This window comes from Bombina bombina, chromosome 1, assembly GCF_027579735.1.
Source record: "Bombina bombina isolate aBomBom1 chromosome 1, aBomBom1.pri, whole genome shotgun sequence".
Taxonomy (NCBI): domain Eukaryota; kingdom Metazoa; phylum Chordata; class Amphibia; order Anura; family Bombinatoridae; genus Bombina; species Bombina bombina.
In genome coordinates this window covers 1,189,651,191-1,189,670,385 of record NC_069499.1, presented here as the reverse complement: position 1 = coordinate 1,189,670,385, position 19,195 = coordinate 1,189,651,191, and positions in this window count along the sequence as shown.

Below are 19,195 nucleotides of genomic sequence, written 5' to 3'. Positions count from 1 at the left end.
TAAACAGCTTTGCTGTGGTGCTCCTTTGCCTCCTTCTGCTGGCCAGGAGTCATATTCCCAACAGTAAATGATGACGTTGTGAATTCACCATGGGGGATATTTATCAAGCTGTCAACCGCAAATACTCTGGAATTCCGCAGCGTAATTGTGGCAAGCTTGATTCGACATAGTTATCAAAGCCTACAGACAGGCAAAAGTTGAAATCTGTGACGTAGCATATGATCCGCAGGTCTCAATCCGACACAGATCGATAATTACATCATTACAGATGTTCCAAATACACATTCAGCACTATTTGATACTTTTTAAAAGTTATCAAATAGTTAACCGGTATGCTCGCAGCTATTGCGGCCCAGAGTACCTGGTTTTCAATCCGCCACCCTGGAGGCCGTGAAGGCCATAGGAATCAATGAGAGTCTGAAAGCAGCGAAAGCTTATGTTTGATGCTGCCAGATATCCCATTGATTTCTATTGTAGAAAACCAGTAATGTTTACACCTAACACCCTAACATAAGCCCCAAGTCTAAACACCCCTAATCTCCCGCCCAACATCGCCGCAACATAAATAACATTTATTAACCCCTATTCAGCTGCTCCCGGACCCCGCCGCCACTAAATAAAGTTATTAACCCCTATCCCGCCGATCCCGGACCCCTGAACCCCTGCCGCTCCCTGACCCCGCCACCTAAATAAACGCATTAACCCCTAAACCTCTGGCCTCCAACATCACTACCATTAACTAAACCTATTAACCCCTAAACCGTCAGCCCCCCACATCTCCATAAACTAAATTAAGCTATTAACCCCTAAACCTAACAATCCGTTAACTTACATTAAAATTACAACCTCCCTACCTTATACTAAATTAAAACTTACCTGTAGAATTCAAATAAACTGTATTAAACTATTAACCCCTTAATGACTGAGGACATGCAGGGTACGTCCTCAGAAAAAAGGCAGTTAACGCCTGAGAACGTACCCTGCACGTCCTCAGTGTGGAAAGCAGCTGGAAGCGATCCTGCTCGCTTCCAGATGCTTTCTGGTTATTGCAGTGATGCCTCGATATGGAGGCATCCTGCAATAACCTTTTTAAGCCATCCGGTGCAGAGAGAGCCACTCTGTGGCCCTCTCTGCACCGGAGATCGGTGGCTTATTGCGTTGGTGGGTGGGAGCCGGACCGGGAGGCGGGTGGCGGCCATCGATGGCCCTGTTGATGTGAAGGGGGGTGGGATCGTAAGCGGCTGGGGGCGCGCACGGGCGCGGGAGGGTGGGGGCGGGCGCGTGCACGGGGAGGGAGCGGGTGGGAACCGCTACACTACAGAAAATGCTGAAATAAAAAATATTTTAAAAATGCCAAAATGTAAAAAAAAAAAACGATCAGCAAGGTGGTGGGGGTTTGTCTGTGTGTGTGGGGGGGAAGCTACACTACAGAAAAAAAACAAACAAACAAAAAAACCACTTTTTATTGCAAACTGGGTACTGGCAGACAGCTGCCAGTACCCATGATGGCCCCCAATAAGGCAGAGGGGAGGGTTAGAGAGCGGTTTTGGGGGGGATCAGGGAGGTTGGGGGCTAAGGGGGGGATCCTACACAGTAGCATATGTAAATGCTACTTTTATTTTAGTACTGGCAGACTTTCTGCCAGTACTTAAAGGGTTATAAATATTTTCTTTTTTCAACTAATAAAAACATGTCATCAGCTAGGTAAAGGTTTACATATTTAATCCCACTTACTTTGATTTTTAAACGAAGTTTGCTTCAGAATAAAAATTATATTTTTATTTCTCCTCCAAACGGCACTAATGCCCGCCCCTAAATGTAGGCTGGGTTTTCTCATTACCTATGCAATTCCATTAACCAATAGCAGGGCAGCAAGAATCATCTAATTTGCATATTTAGATTAGAACTGTTATTTGGGCTTGTCATCTAAGTACAAGAAAAGTTATTCTTCTAGTATCTGGCCAGTGCCAGAAAACTGCCTGAAGCATAGTGAGTGGTTGCTGCATGCATGGTTAGTGTAGGTTGTAAGCGGCAAGATGAGTGACAGATGAGACAGAGATACATCAGCGGCTGTGATCAGTTAAACATATTTATTTCCTCTAAAGCACACGCTCCTATCAGGTTCCTTACCGGGATTCCTGTGACACTGTCTAATTAGTGAGTATTGCCTGAGTCAGTGGGGGACCGAGGACACAATGTCACTGAAAGGAGCTGAGCAGGCAGTTTGCTCCCTACACTGGGACGTCCCTGGTCCCACAAGCAGAGGTCTTAAGCTTCTACAACTAACACTCAGCAAATGAGCATCCATGGGCAGGTTTATGATGTATACTCATTACTCAGCAGGAAAACAAGATTTTACACTAACTGCACCAGCGTCCTCACCACTCCTAACACTAACGCTGTATGCTCGACGCTGCAAACAGCCCACTGTCTAGGAGCTACTGCAGCGGAGACAGCTCGTTTGTCACAACGATCAGATGTACCAGAGACCTCACGGAACAAGCCCAAACCCCTCCAGACCAGGGAATACAGGAACAAATGATAGTGGAGCCGGAACTTCTTCCACATAAAACATATGAACCTTATTGTCACATTAATAAAACCACAGTATATGGACAATAAAGCTCATATGTTTTGTATGGAATAAGTGCCGGCTCCACTGTCATTTGTAATTTGAGGGCAATCACATGATCTGTTCCTAGTATTACCCCGCCCGCACTCTGCTCCGGCTCCTAAGCTTGACAATGAGATTTGCGCATGCGTGGATCACAGAGAAGACAGAATGCGCATGCGGGCCGCCATGACTGTTCCACCTAAGTAGAACAGTTTGATTTGATATACATAATGAGGATCCGGAGGGGTTTGGCAGGATAAAGGTTTATTTTTGTAAATTGCAGGTAAACAAACAAAAATTGCTTAAAGATGTTATTTGCAAAGTAAAAGTTTATGTCACAAAGTTTGCAATCGTGTAAAGTTTTTTTTTAGGTTTACTATCCCTTTAAGATGGCGGGGACAATTGTGGGGTGGGGGAGGGAAGGGAGCTGTTTGGGAGGGATCAGGGGGTGGGATGTGTCAGATGGGAGGCTGATCTCTACACTAAAGCTAAAATTAACCCTGCAAGCTCCCTACAAACTCCCTAATTAACCCCTTCATTGCTAGCCATAATACACGTGTGAGGCGCAGCAGGATTTAGCGGCCTTCTAATTACCAGAAAGCAAAGCCAAAGTCATATATGTCTGCTATTTCTGAACAAAGGGGATCCCAGACAAGCATTTACAATCATTTGTGCCATAATTGCACAAGCTGTTTGTAAATGATTTCAGTGAGAAACCTAAAATTGTGAAAAATTTTACGTTTTTTTTAATTTGATCGCATTTGGTGGTGAAATGGTGGCATGAAATATACCAAAATGTGCCTAGATCAATACTTGGGGTTGTCTACTACACTACACTAAAGCTAAAATTAACCCTAAAAGCTCCCTAATTAACCCCTTAACTGCTGGGCATAATACACTTGTGGTGCGCAGTGGCATTTAGCGGCCTTCTAATTACCAAAAAGCAACGCCAAAGCCATATATGTCTGCTATTTCTGAACAAAGGGGATCCCAGAGAAGAATTTACAACCATTTATGCCATAATTGCACAAGTTGTTTGTAAATAATTTCAGTGAGAAATCGAAAGTTTGTCAAACAATTTGTGAAAAAGTGAATGATTTTTTGTATTTGATCGAATTTGGCGGTGAAATGGTGCTATGAAATATACCAAAATTGGCCTAGATCAATACTTTGGGATGTCTACTAAAAAAAAATATATACATGTCAAGGAATATTCAGGGATTCCTGAAAGATATCAGTGTTCTAATGTAACTAGCGCTAATTTTGGAAAAAAATGGTTTGGAAATAGCAAAGTGCTACTTGTATTTATGGCCCTATAACTTGCAAAAAAAGCAAAGAACATGTAAACATTGGGTATTTCTAAACTCAGGACAAAATTTAGAAACTATTTAGCATGGGTGTTTTTTTGGTGGTTGTAGATGTGTAACAGATTTTGGGGGTCAAATTTAGAAAAAGTGTGTTCTTTTGGACTGACTACACTACAGGAGAAATGAATTTATCAGGTAAGCATAAATTATATTTTCTGCTGTTAAGTGTAGTCAGTCCACGGGTCATCCATTACTTATGGGATACCAATACCAAAGCTAAAAGTACACGGATGACGGGAGGGACAGGCAGGATCTTTACACGGAAGGAACCACTGCCTGTAGAACCTTTCTCCCAAAAACAGCCTCCGAAGAAGCAAAAGTGTCAAATTTGTAAAATTTTGAAAAAGTGTGAAGTGAAGACCAAGTTGCAGCCTTGCAAATCTGTTCAACAGAGGCCTCATTCTTAAAGGCCCAAGTGGAAGCCACAGCTCTAGTAGAATGAGCTGTAATCCTTTCAGGAGGCTGCTGTCCAGCAGTCTCATAGGCTAAACGTATTATGCTACGAAGCCAAAAAGAGAGAGAGGTAGCCGAAGCTTTTTGACCTCTCCTCTGTCCAGAATAAACGACAAACAGGGAAGAAGTTTGACGAAAATCTTTAGTTGCCTGCAAATAAAATTTCAGGGCACGGACGACGTCCAGATTGTGCAAAAGTCGTTCCTTCTTTGAAGAAGGGTTAGGGCACAATGATGGAACAACAATCTCTTGATTGATATTCTTGTAAGTGACTACCTTAGGTAAGAACCCAGGTTTAGTACGCAGAACTACCTTGTCTGAATGAAAAATCAGATAAGGAGAATCACAATGTAAGGCCGATAACTCAGAGACTCTTCGAGCCGAGGAAATAGCTATTAAAAACAGAACTTTCCAAGTTAACAGCTTGATATCGATGGAATGGAGGGGTTCAAACGGAACACCCTGCAGAACGTTAAGAACTAAGTTTAAGCTCCACGGCGGAGCAACAGTCTTAAACACAGGCTTAATCCTAGCCAAAGCCTGACAAAAAACCTGAACGTCTGGAACTTCTGCCAGACGTTTGTGTAAAAGGATAGACAGAGCTGAAATCTGTCCCTTTAACGAACTAGCAGATAAACCCTTTTCTAAACCTTCTTGTAGAAAAGACAATATCCTAGGAATCCTAACCTTACTCCATGAGTAACTCTTGGATTCGCACCAATATAAGTATTTACGCCATATTTTATGGTAAATTTTCCTGGTAACAGGTTTCCTAGCCTGTATTAAGGTATCAATCACTGACTCCGAGAATCCACGCTTTGATAGAATCAAGCGTTTAATCTCCATGCAGTCAGCCTCAGAGAAATTAGATTTGGATGTTTGAAAGGACCCTGAATCAGAAGGTCCTGTCTCAGAGGCAGAGACCATGGTGGACAGGACGACATGTCCACTAGATCTGCATACCAGGTCCTGCGTGGCCACGCAGGCGCTATTAGAATCACCGATGCTCTCTCCTGTTTGATCCTGGCAATCAATCGAGGAAGCATCGGGAAAGGTGGAAACACATAAGCCATGTTGAAGACCCAAGGTGCTGTCAGAGCATCTATCAGCACCGCTCCCGGGTCCCTGGACCTGGATCCGTAACAAGGAAGCTTGGCGTTCTGGCGAGACGCCATGAGATCCAGATCTGGTTTGCCCCAATGATGAAGCAGTTGGGCAAACACCTCCGGATGAAGTTCCCACTCCCCCGGATGAAAGGTCTGGCGACTTAGAAAATCCGCCTCCCAGTTCTCCACGCCTGGGATGTGGATCGCTGACAGGTGGCAAGAGTGAGACTCTGCCCAGCGAATTATCTTTGAGACTTCCATCATCGCTAGGGAACTCCTTGTTCCTCCTTGATGGTTGATGTAAGCCACAGTCGTGATGATGTCCGACTGAAACCTGATGAACCTCAGAGTTGCTAACTGAGGCCAAGCCAGAAGAGCATTGAAAATTGCTCTTAATTCCAGAATGTTTATTGGAAGGAGTCTCTCCTCCTGAGTCTATGATCCCTGAGCCTTCAGGGAATTCCAGACTGCGCCTCAACCTAGAAGGCTGGCGTCTGTTGTTACAATCGTCCAATCTGGCCTGCGGAAGGGCATCCCCTTGGACAGATGTGGCCGAGAAAGCCACCATAGAAGAGAATCTCTGGTCTCTTGATCCAGATTTAGCAGAGGGGACAAATCTGAGTAATCCCCATTCCACTGACTTAGCATGCACAATTGCAGCGGTCTGAGATGCAGGCGCGCAAATGGTACTATGTCCATTGCCGCTACCATTAAGCCGATTACCTCCATGCACTGAGCCACTGACGGGTGTTGAATGGAATGAAGGACACGGCAAGCATTTAGAAGTTTTGATAACCTGTCCTCCGTCAGGTAAATTTTCATTTCTACAGAATCTATAAGAGTCCCTAGAAAGGGAACTCTTGTGAGTGGCAATAGAGAACTCTTTTCTACGTTCACCTTCCACCCATGCGACCTTAGAAATGCCAGAACTAACTCTGTATGAGACTTGGCAGTTTGGAAACTTGACGCTTGTATCAGAATGTCGTCTAGGTACGGAGCTACTGCTATGCCTCGCGGTCTTAGTACCGCCAGAAGAGAGCCCAGAACCTTTGTAAAGATTCTTGGAGCCGTAGCTAACCCGAAGGGAAGAGCTACAAACTGGTAATGCCTGTTTAGGAAGGCAAATCTTAGATACCGGTAATGATCCTTGTGAATCGGTATGTGAAGGTAGGCATCCTTTAAATCCACTGTGGTCATGTACTGACCCTCTTGGATCATGGGTAAGATGGTTCGAATAGTTTCCATTTTGAACGATGGAACTCTTAAGAATTTGTTTAGGATCTTTAAGTCCAAGATTGGTCTGAAGGTTCCCTCTTTTTTGGGAACCACAAACAGATTTGTATAGAATCCTTGCCCGTGTTCCGACCGCGGAACTGGGTGGATCACTCCCATTAGTAAGAGGTCTTGTACACAGCGTAGAAATGCCTCTTTCTTTATCTGGTTTGCTGATAACCTTGAAAGATGAAATCTCCCTTGTGGAGGAGAAGCTTTGAAGTCCAGAAGATATCCCTGAGATATGATCTCCAACGCCCAGGGATCCTGGACATCTCTTGCCCAAGCCTGGGCGAAGAGAGAAAGTCTGCCCCCCACTAGATCCGTTTCCGGATCGGGGGCCCTCACTTCATGCTGTCTTAGGGGCAGCAGCAGGTTTTCTGGCCTGCTTGCCCTTGTTCCAGGACTGGTTAGGTTTCCAGCCCTGTCTGTAGCGAGCAACAGTTCCTTCCTGTCTTGGAGCGGAGGAAGTTGATGCTGCTCCTGCCTTGAAGCTACGAAAGGCACGAAAATTAGACTGTTTAGCCTTTGGTTTGGCCCTGTCTTGAGGCAGGGCATGGCCCTTACCTCCAGTAATGTCAGCGATAATTTCTTTCAAGCCGGGCCCGAATAATGTCTGCCCTTTGAAAGGAATATTAAGCAATTTAGATTTAGAAGTCACATCAGCTGACCAGGATTTAAGCCACAGCGCTCTGCGCGCTTGAATGGCGAATCCGGAGTTCTTAGCCGTAAGTTTGGTTAAGTGTACTACGGCATCAGAAATAAATGAATTAGCTAGCTTAAGGGCTTTAAGCTTGTTCATAATCTCATCCAATGGAGCTGTGCTAAGGGTCTCTTGCAGAGACTCAAACCAGAATGCCGCCGCAGCAGTGACAGGCGCGATGCATGCAAGGGGTTGTAATATAAAACCTTGCTGAACAAACATTTTCTTAAGGTAACCCTCTAACTTTTTATCCATTGGATCTGAAAAAGCACAGCTATCCTCCACCGGGATAGTGGTGCGCTTAGCCAGAGTAGAAACTGCTCCCTCCACCTTAGGGACCGTCTTCCATAGGTCCCGTGTGGTTGCGTCTATTGGAAACATTTTTCTAAATATAGGAGGGGGTGAAAAGGGCACCCCGGATCTATCCCACTCCTTGTTAACAATTTCTGTAAGCCTTTTAGGTATAGGAAAAACGTCAGTACACGCCGGTACCGCAAAATATTTATCCAGCCTACATACTTTCTCTGGAATTGCAACCGTGTTACAATCATTCAGAGCCGCTAATACCTCCCCTAGTAATACACAGAGGTTCTCAAGCTTAAATTTAAAATTTGAAATCTCTGAATCCAGTTTACTTGGATCAGATCCGTCACCCACAGAATGAAGCTCTCCGTCCTCATGTTCTGCAAATTGTGACGCAGTATCAGACATGGCTCTACTATTATCAGCGCACTCTGTTCTTACCCCAGAGTGATCGCGTTTACCTCTTAATTCTGGCAATTTAGATAGTACTTCAGTCATAACATTAGCCATGTCTTGCAAAGTGATTTGTATGGGCCGCCCTGATGTACTTGGCGCCACAATATCACGCACCTCCTGAGCGGGAGGCGAAGGTACTGACACGTGAGGAGAGTTAGTCGGCATAACTTCCCCCTCGTTGTCTGGTGATATTTTTTTAACATATAAAGTTTGACTTTTATTCAAAGTAACATCTATACATTGAGTGCACAAATTTCTATTGGGCTCCACATTGGCCTTTAAACATAGTGAACAAACAGATTCATTTGTGTCAGACATGTTTAAACAGACTAACAATAACACTAGCAAGCTTGGAAAAAACTTTTAAATAAATTTACAAGCTATATAAAAAACGCTACTGCGCCTTTAAGAAACATAAAAATGTGACACAGTTGAATTAACAATGAACCAAATATGTTAAAACAACCAAATTTTAACAGAAAATGTATAAAGTTAGCAGAGGATTGCACCCACCAGCAAAAGGATGATTAACCCCTTAATACCCAAAACGGATAACAGTTGAAATAATAAACGTTTATCACAGTCAAACACACTGTCACAGGTCTGCTGTGACTGATTACCTCCCTCAAACTAATTTTGGAGACCCCTGGGCACTGTAGAGACGTCCTGGATCATGGAGGAAGAAATAGGAAGACTGTGACTAAATTTTTACTGCGCAATAAAGCGCTAAAATAGGCCCCTCCCACTCATATTACAACAGTGGGGAAGCTCAGTAAACTGTTTTTATTCAGAAAAAAACGACAGCCATGTGGTAAAAATCATGCCCATAAAGTTTTATCACCAAGTACCTCAGAAAAAAACGATTAACATGCCAGTAAACGTTTTAAAAATTGAAAATTATGAAGTGTTATTAATAAGCCTGCTGCTAGTCGCTTTCACTGCAGTGCATGCTCAAATATTACTTTAATATTGACAGTATTTTCTCAGTGAAATTCCATTCCCCAGAAATACCTCAGAGTATACATACATACTTATCAGCCTGATACCAGTCGCTACTACTGCATTTAAGGCTGCACTTACATTACATCGGTATTAGCAGTATTTTCTCAGTCAATTCCATTCCTTAGAAAATAATTTACTGCACATACCTCCTTGCAGGTGGGCCCTGCATGCTATCCCCTGTTCTGAAGTTACCTCACTCCTCAGAATGGCCGAGAACAGCAAGTGGATCTTAGTTACGACCGCTAAGATCATAGAAAAACTCAAGCAGATTCTTCTTCTAATGCTGCCTGAGAACAAACAACACACTCCGGTGCCGTTTAAAATAACAAACTTTTGATTGAAGAAATAAAAACTAAGTTTAACACACCACAGTCCTCTCACACGTCCTATCTTTAGTTAGGTGCAAGAGAATGACTGGATATGACGTAGAGGGGAGGAGCTATATAGCAGCTCTGCTTGGGTGATCCTCTTGCACTTCCTGTTAGGGAGGAGTTATAATCCCATAAGTAATGGATGACCCGTGGACTGACTACACTTAACAGGAGAAGCGGTATATAATATGTGTGTGTACAGTAAATGAGTAAGAGGAAAATTACAGCTAAACACAAACACCGCAAAAATGTAAAAATAGCCTTGGTCCCAAACGGACAGAAAATGGAAAAGTGCTGTGGTCATTAAGGGGTTAATTAACCTACCCTATTATACTAAAATTACATTAAACTAGCAATTAAATTAACTATATTACATATTTAAAAACCCTAACCCTACTCAAATGATTTAAATCTACTATTAAAAATTACAACCCCCCCCACTAAGTTACAAAAAAACAAACCACAGTATCAAAAATAAAAACGAATTACACCTAATCTAATAGCCCTATCAAAATAAAAAAGCCCCCCCAACTAAAAAAAACCCTAGCCTACAATAAACTACCAATGGCCCTTAAAAGGGCCTTTTGCGGGGCATTGCCCCAAAGAAATCAGCTCTTTCACCTGAAAAAAAAATACAAACACCCCCCAACAGTAAAACCCACCACCCACCCAACCAACCCCCCAAATAAAAAAACCTATTTAAAAAACCTAAGCTCTCCATTGCCCTGAAAAGGGCATTTGTATGGGCATTGCCCTTAAAAGGGCATTTAGCACTTTTACCTGCCCAGACCCTACTCTAAAAATAAAACCCACCCAAAAAACCCTTAAATAAACATAATACTAACCTCCGACGATCCACTTACAGTTTTTGAAGTTCCGCTTGAAGGATCCATCCAGCCGGCAAGAAGTCTTCATCCGGGCGGCCTCTTCTATCTTCATCCATCCGGCAAAGTCTTCATCCATGCGGCCTCTTCTTTCTTCATCCATCCGGCGCGGAGCGGGTCCATCCTGAAGACATCCGGCCTGGAGCTTCTCTTCAATACGGTCGCCGCCGTAAACTGGAACTTAAATGCAAGTGAAGTCATCCAAGATGGCGTCCCTTACATTCCTATTGGCTGAAAGGTTCCAATCAGCCAATAGGATTAGAGCTGCTAAAATCCTATTGGCTGTTCCAATCAGCCAATAAGATTGAGCTCTCATCCTATTGGCTGATTGGAACAGTCAATAGGATGAGAGCTGCTCAAATCCTATTCGCTGATTGGAACAGCCAATAGGATTTTAGCAGCTCTAATGCTATTGGCTGATTGGAACCTTTCAGCCAATAGGAATGCAAGGGACGCCATCTTGGATGACGTCACTTGCATTCAGGTTCCAGTTTACGGTGGTGACCATATTGAAGAGGAGCTCCGCGCAGGATGTCTTCAGGGTGGACCCGCTCCGCGCCGGATGGATGAAGACAGAAGAGGCCGCAGGGATGAATACTTCGCCAGATGGATGAAGATGGAAGAGGCCGTCCGGATGAAGACTTCTTGCCGGTTGATTGGATCCTTCAAGCGGATCTTCAAAAACTGTAAATGGATTGTTGGGGGTTAGTGTTAGGTTTATTTAAGGGTTTTTTGGGTGGGTTTTATTTTTAGAGTAGGGTCTGAGCAGGTAAAAGAGCTATTAGATTTTTTTGTAACTTAGTGTTTGTTTTTGTAACTTAGTGTTTGTTTTTGTAACATAGTTTTTGTTTGTTTTTGCAACTTAGTAATTTTTAATAGTAGATTTAAATAATTTGAATAGGGTTAGGGTTTTTTTAAATATGTAATATAGTTAATTTAATTGCTAGTTTAATGTAATTTTAGTATAATAGTTAGGGTAGGTTAATCAATAGTTTAATATAGTTTATTTTAATTCTACAGGTATGTTTTAATTTATTATAAGATAGGAATGTTGTAAATTTTAATGTATTAATTTAGCTTTATTTAGTTTATGGCGATGTGGGGGCTGACGGTTTAGGGGTTAATAGGTTTGTTAAATAGTAGTGATGTGGGAAGCCAGAGGTTTAGGGGTTAATACATTTATTTAGGTGGCGGCGGGGTCCGGGAGTGGCGGGATAGGGGTTAATAACTTTATTTAGGTGGCGTCGGGGTCTGGGAGCGGCTGGATAGGGGATAATAACTTTATTGATGTTGCGGCGGGGTCCGGTAGCGGCAGGATAGGGGTTAAACATTTTAGTATAGTGGCAGCGTTTAGTAACAGGATATAAATAAAGTTGGGAAAAAGCCGAATAGCAGCGAAATCGATAACAGTTAACAACAGTCCGATGCTCATTGCCCTGTACTTGGTGCACGGCTTTTTGCCAGCTTTTTTTATAAATATGGAGATCGTATTCAGGTCCACGGCCGCAATGTTAGGCGAGCGTATTGGTGCCGGCGAATGCAGAATATTTGAGATAAATATCCCCCCATATCTTAGGAAAGAAATCTAAGTTTACCAAAAATAATTAACACTAAAATAAGGAAAAATAAAAAACACTAAGATTACAAAAAATGTAAACAAAATTATCAAAAATAAAAACAATTACACCTAATATAATAGCCCTATAAAATTAAAAAAGCCCCCCCAAAATAAAAACACCCCCTAGCCTACAATAAACTACGAATAGCCCTTAAAAGGGCCTTTTGTAAATTCAAATCAGCCAATAGGATGAGAGCTACTGAAATCCAATTGGCTGATCTTGTTTATATTTATTTCACAGGTAAGTTTTTAATTATTAAAATAGAGTTATATTGTAATTTTAATTTAAAGTTAGGGGGGTGTTAGGTTTAGGGGTTAATAGTTTAATTTAGTGTTTTGCGATGTGGGGGGAGGCGGTTTAGGGGTTAATAGGTTTATTTAGTGGCAGAGATATGGGAGGCCGGAGGTTTAGGGGTTAATAACTTTATTTAGTGGCAGTGATGTCGGGGAGCAGCGGAAAAGGGGTTAATAACTTTATTATAGAGGCGGCGATGTCGGGGTGCGGGGGAATAGGGGTTAATGACTTTATTATAGTGGCGGCAATGTCGGGGAGTGGCGGAATAGGGGTTAATAACTTTTATTAGTGGTGGCAATGTCGGGAGCGGCAGATTAGGGGTTAATAACTTTATTTAGGTGTCGGCGATGTCGCGGACAGCAGATTAGGGGTATTTAGACTAGGGGTTTATATTAGACATCAATGGGGTTGCGTTACAGAGATTTTCATTCCGCGCTTCAGGTGTTCTTTTTCTAACTCTATCTCCCTATTGATGTCTATGTGGGAAAGCGTGCACGAGCACGTCAAAGCAGCCCTTGGCTTTTGTGTGGTATGGAGCTTAATGCCACCATATCGCACGCACAAGAAGGATTTTTAGTAACACGTAATGGCAGCGCTATAAAGGGTGAAATAACGCAACTTTTGTTTCGCTCATTTTGCACCCTGTTTAGCGCAAAACTCGTAATTTAGGTGTATGTTTTTTCATACATACTATGCTTTCATTTTTTTTTTTTACAATGTACCCTCTGATGAGATAATTTTCCATTGTCTAGGAGGTCCAAAAGGGTTCTCAAACAAATTTCAGAGGGTAGACTAGTAGCAAGATACATACGATTTAGAGGTTATGCATCAAGTTGGTATCCAAAAGTGGTCCCTTATCTGTCATTTGCCGTCTTTTGAGTTAAGTTGAGATAAGTTTGGGTCGAAGAGTGGCACATAGTGCCAATTAGAATGTTCTGTTAAAAATGTAATATATATATATATATATATATATATATATATATATACAGTATCTCACAAAAGTGAGTACACCCCTCACATTTTTGTAAATATTTTATGATATCTTTTCATGTGACAACAATGAAGAAATGACACTTTGCTACAATGTAAAGTAGTGAGTGTACAGCCGGTATAACAGTGTAAATTTGCTGTACCCTGAAAATAACTCGACACACAGCCATTAATGTCTAAACCGTTGGCAACAAAAGTGAGTACATCCCTAAGTGGAAATGTCCATATTGTGCCCAAAGTGTCAATATTTTGTGTGGCCACCATTATTTTCCAGCACTGCCTTAACTCTCTTGGGCATGGAGTTCACCAGAGCTTCACAGGTTGCCACTGGAGTCCTCTTCCACTGACGACATGACGGAGCTGGTGGATGTTAGAGACCTTGCGCTCCCCCACCTTCCGTTTGAGGATGCCCCACAGATGCTCAATAGGGTTTAAGTCTGGAGACATGCTTGGCCAGTCCATCACCTTTACCCTCAGCTTCTTTAGCAAGGCAGTGGTCGTCTTGGAGGTGTGTTTGGGCTCGTTATCATGTTGGAATACTGCCCTGCGGTCCAGTCTCCGAAGGGAGGGTATCATGCCCTGCTTAAGTATGTCATAGTACATGTTGGCATTCATTGTTCCCTCAATGAACTGTAGCTCTCCAGTGCCGGCAGCACTCATGCAGGCCCAGACCATGACACTCCCACCACCATGCTTGACTGTAGGCAAGACACACTTGTCTTTGTACTTTTCACCTGGTTGCCCCCATACACGCTTGACACCATCGGAACCAAATAAGTTTATCTTGGTCTCATTGGACCATGGGACATGGTTCCAGTAATCCATATCTTTAGTCTGCTTGTCTTCAGCAAACTGTTTGCGGGCTTTCTTATGCATCATCTTTGGAAAAGGCTTCCTTCTGGGACGACAGCCATACAGACCAATTTGATGCAGTGTGTGGCGTATGATCTGAGCACTGACAGGCTGACCCCCCCCCACCCCTTCAACCTCTGCAGCAATGATGGCAGCACTCATACATCTATTTCCCAAAGACAACCTCTGAATATGACGCTGAGCACATGCACTCAACTTCTTTGGTCGACCATGGCGAGGCCTGTTCTGAGTGGAACCTGTCCTGTGAAACCGCTGTATGGTCTTGCCCACCGTGCTGCAGCTCAGTTTCAGGGCCTTGGCAATCTTCTTATAGCCTAGGCCAGCTTTATGTAGAGCAACAATTCTTTTTTTAACATTCTCAGAGAGTTCTTTGCCATGAAGTGCCATGTTGAAATTGCAGTGACCAGTATGAGAGAGTCTGAGAGTTATAACACCAAATTTAACACACCTGGGGCGCGATCAAATATACGGCGCAGGTTTCAGTGCAAGCGCGGAAACCTGCGCCGCCCGTAATTTCACCTTGCACATCGGGGTATTACATATACTGCGCCGTTAGATGCTAAACTGGCGTAAGTAGGACAAACTGTCGATCTTCTGAAATGTGCGCAAATACACATTTTAGTCGTCGCAAGTAACTTACGCCAGTATTTTGTCCACGGAAAGTGTCAATAAAGAGTAGTTTTATGCAAATTAGGCTAACACTCATAAAAATGAACCGCAATTTCAAATAAATGTGACACGTAATTATGCTATTCAAAATTCATATATAAACCCATGCGCAGCCGCCATTTTCTTCAGTGTGTTTGGATTGTTCTTTGAGCTACAGCACACTACAGTGGAGTGGAGGATTAGTCAGAGTAGAGAGAGAGGCGCAAACAGAGGAGTTAGTTAGGTTGCATTGTTGTTTGATTAAGCTTGTACACTTACACATATTTTTACATATTGCACACATTTTGCATACATACATATACAAATACACCACACTTTTTTTTCTAACACCTCACACATTTTATTTCAATTTTACAGTGTGATAGGCTGAGTGTTTGGTTGTGATTGTGTGTGATTGAACTGGGAGTGAGTGTGAGTGTGTGTAGTGTGATTTAGTGTGAGGATGGCAGGGAGAGGTAGGGAGGAGGGGAGAGGAGTGGCAGGGAGAGGAGTGTAAGAGAGGACAGGAGGAGCATTGGGGTCCCCGTCAGGGAGTAAGTGGAGTGGGGAGAGGGAGAGCCAGAAGGGATGATGGGAGGGGAGATGCCAGAGAGCCCCAAAGAGCAGGCACATCTAGGAGAGGGACAGAGGGTGCACATGTGGACAGAAGGGGGGAGAAGGAAGAGGAAAGGGAGGAACCCACACCAGGGATGTCACAGGGAGGAAGCCAGGTGTCCATGGAGGATGAGAGGTTGAGATGTCCCAACTTCTCATTTGATGAAAATGTTGCCCTAGTCCAGGCCATCATGGACAATTACAGTGCCCTCTTCGGGCAGGAGAAGGGCAAAGGCATTGCCAAAAAACGAAAAACGGCATGGTTGGCGGTAGAGGATGCCGTCAACAGTGTGGCCCCGCAGAGGAGGACTGTTGAGGGCCTGAAAAAGCGGTGGAATGACTGCAAGAGGCTTGTCAAAGAAAAGATGGGGCAGGAAGCTATGCACCAGAGGGGAACAGGCAGTGGACCATCCCTGGACATTGAGTATAACATCTGGCAGGAGATGATACGCAGGTCCCTGAGTATCACAGCAGTCTGTAGACTTCCAAGGGCTCGTGACTCAGGGGCTGCAACCACAGCACATCATGCTGGTGAGTAACATCCCACACACAAGTATTATAAGTATTTGAGATATAACATCCTTTAATATCACACATTCATGTACACAATGAGGAGCATGGTATTTGGCCTACTAACAAAAACATCTACAATTATATTTGACATTAATGCTACTTAACACAATGCAATTCATGATATGAGGTGGAATAGTGCAATACTAACATGTCAGAGTTTTCAGTAAATGGACAATACTTTTAGCTCAATAAAGCAGGTTCTGTGCCTACACCAGGCTAAAGTAAATTGTGTGACCATAGTGTCACTTAAAGAACACATTTTTTCCATCATTGACATGTACACATAATTATTATATGAAACACATACCTGTATACTGCGCATATTCAAATCCCTCATAGAACAAATCACAATGTGCTCATGCATGTTTTAGAGTTTGACATGAGAATCAGTATAGGCCCTAGCATGTATCAATGTACGTTGTATGCCCACATGGACATATATCTGACTGTACTAATCCCTCTCATCATTTGACTCCTCCACAGAACCTCCTGTCACGAGGATACAAACAGGCATGCCGCCACCACCACCACCACCAGTCTTCAGGCAACCACATGAACAGTATGCTCCCAGGCATGAGCATGGTTGGATCGCTTCAGTTGAGGACCCGGGAGTGATGCCACCTCCATTGCCATATGACCCCTGGCAAGATTCCTGGCCAGAGGAATATTCTTCTTTTGGCTTTGAGGGGGAGCCAAGACAGCCACAAAGAGTCCATGTATTTACCCCCCCCCCCCCTCAACACAATCTCATGGCAGTCGTGGCTTTTACCCACAGACTATGTCACAAGAAGTGCCAACTGGACAGGCTGAGTGTTCACACACTGGTAATCAGTGGGACTATCAATCAACCCTGAGAGCTCCACCATCCTCATCACTTGGGCGAGTTCCACCATCCTCATCACTTGGGTGAGCTCCACCATCTGCAGATGAAAATATAGCAGAAAGTACTCAAGCACCAGCAGATGCAGCTGAACCTGCCCTACCAGAAACATCAGATGCAGCTGAACCTGCCCCACCAGAAACATCAGATGCAGCTGAACCTGCCCCACCAGAAACATCAGATGCAGCTGAACCTGCACCTCAAACAACTAGAAGCCCTGCTGCTCAAGAGCCTGTGGATGCATTGTATTCTCCCCTGGGTCAGGAATACATTGCACTCCAGAGGAGGCTCATAACAAGCTCCGAGAGCATACAAAGAGGCCAAGAGAGGTTCCACAGGAGCCAAGAGAGGTTCTTCAGGAGCCAAGAGAGGTTCTTCAGGAGCCAAGAGAGGTTACACAATCGTACCATAGAGCTGCAAAGGGAAATGGCAGCATCATTAAGTGGAAGTGTTCAAAACCAGTCACAGATGATGCGAATTCTGTCTGATATGCAGATGCAGATGGACAATAGATGGCGAGAACAAAATCAACTCTTGGGTGTGTTGGTTGAGCACTTTACACACCAGCAGGACACTGCCTCCAGCCTATCATCTGTGGCCAGCACACCAGCAGAAACATCAGAATCTTCTCAAACCAGGAGAACAAGGAAATCCACTATAGTCACTTCAGCTCCCTCATCCAAGAAGCCAAAAAAGAAATAAATATTCTTATAGTTCACCATAAATCTTGTCCTCTGTTATTTACCATATAATTGTCATCCACATCCATGTGAGGTGTGTTTTAGTACACTAATATTGTTAAAACATATAATAAGACCTGTGTGGAAATGGCAAAAAAAGGTAATATTATCATGTTTATGACATATTCATGTTCTATAAACAGAAGACCCAAATGCTAGGGCGAACTTAAACAACACCCTAGCACTCTGAGTTTAATCCGGGACGTGACCCCATGACAACTTCTATAAAACAAGGTACTCACGATTAGGAGCAGTGTTGGTCTGTGTCCACAGAGAGAGATAAGGAATGCCAGATATCAACCGGATAGACTTCTGTATAAGGAGCAGTATTCAGGTAGTTCAGGATTCGGAATAGTCCTCCACAGATCCAGGGATGCAGGGGTAGAGAACTTATACTCAGACAGAAGAAGGGTTATACACAGCGTAGACAGTACTTGCAGAGTTTGGCAATAAGTTATCAAGCAGTTTGTGGGTGTACACAGAGTAGTCAGTACTTGCAGAGTTTGGCAACAGGTAATCAGGCAGTTTGAGGGTTAAACAGAGCAGTCAGTACTTGCAGAGTTTGGCAACAGGTAATCAGGCAGTTTGAGGGTTAACACAGAGTAGTCAGTACTTGCAGAGTTTGGCAACAGGTAATCAGGCAGTTTGAGGGTTAACACAGAGTAGTCACTACTTGCAGCATTTGGCAACAGGCAATCAGGCAGCTAGATACGGAACTCTACTCTCAGGAGCCACAAAGGAAACAAACAAACGGGCACCGAAGAAACCGGAAGCCCGGGCTATGAAGCCTAACCGTGATGTCAGCTGAAGGAACGGCAAAGCCGAGCTGATGTCGCCATGGAGACCAAAGCACGCAAAAAGGACTGCCAGAGCTCCCTGGCGGTCGAGCGTGACACACATCACATAGTTGTGTATGAATGATACATATAGTAATATTCACTTATAAGATGTAAATCAAGGTTTCTCACATCCAATATAAATTGACACATGGGTATATATATATATATATATATATATATATATATATATATAAATAATAATGTATTTACAGAAGGTGTGAACATAAGGTATAAACATCCATTTTCATTCTTCTTAATGAAAGTCAATAAATCATAGTGACCTAAACATGAATTAAACAAATGAGAAATTTACAGTAATTAGGGTGGTTAAGGGAAGGGGGGTGGGATGTAGTAGTTTCACTTACATTCAGTGGAAATCCACAGTATGTAATTCTGCAAGACATGATATATACACATGCAATGGTTGGTGAGGTACAGTCAAACATCATAATACATGTGAATGTTACGGTTTACTGTACTTATGAAAAAGTAACTTACAGGTGAAGTATTCACGGATGACAAAGTCCCTCACTTCATTCCCCCTCAGTGTCCCCCTGTCCACATCCTCAGGTACAGGAACCAGCTGCTGATCT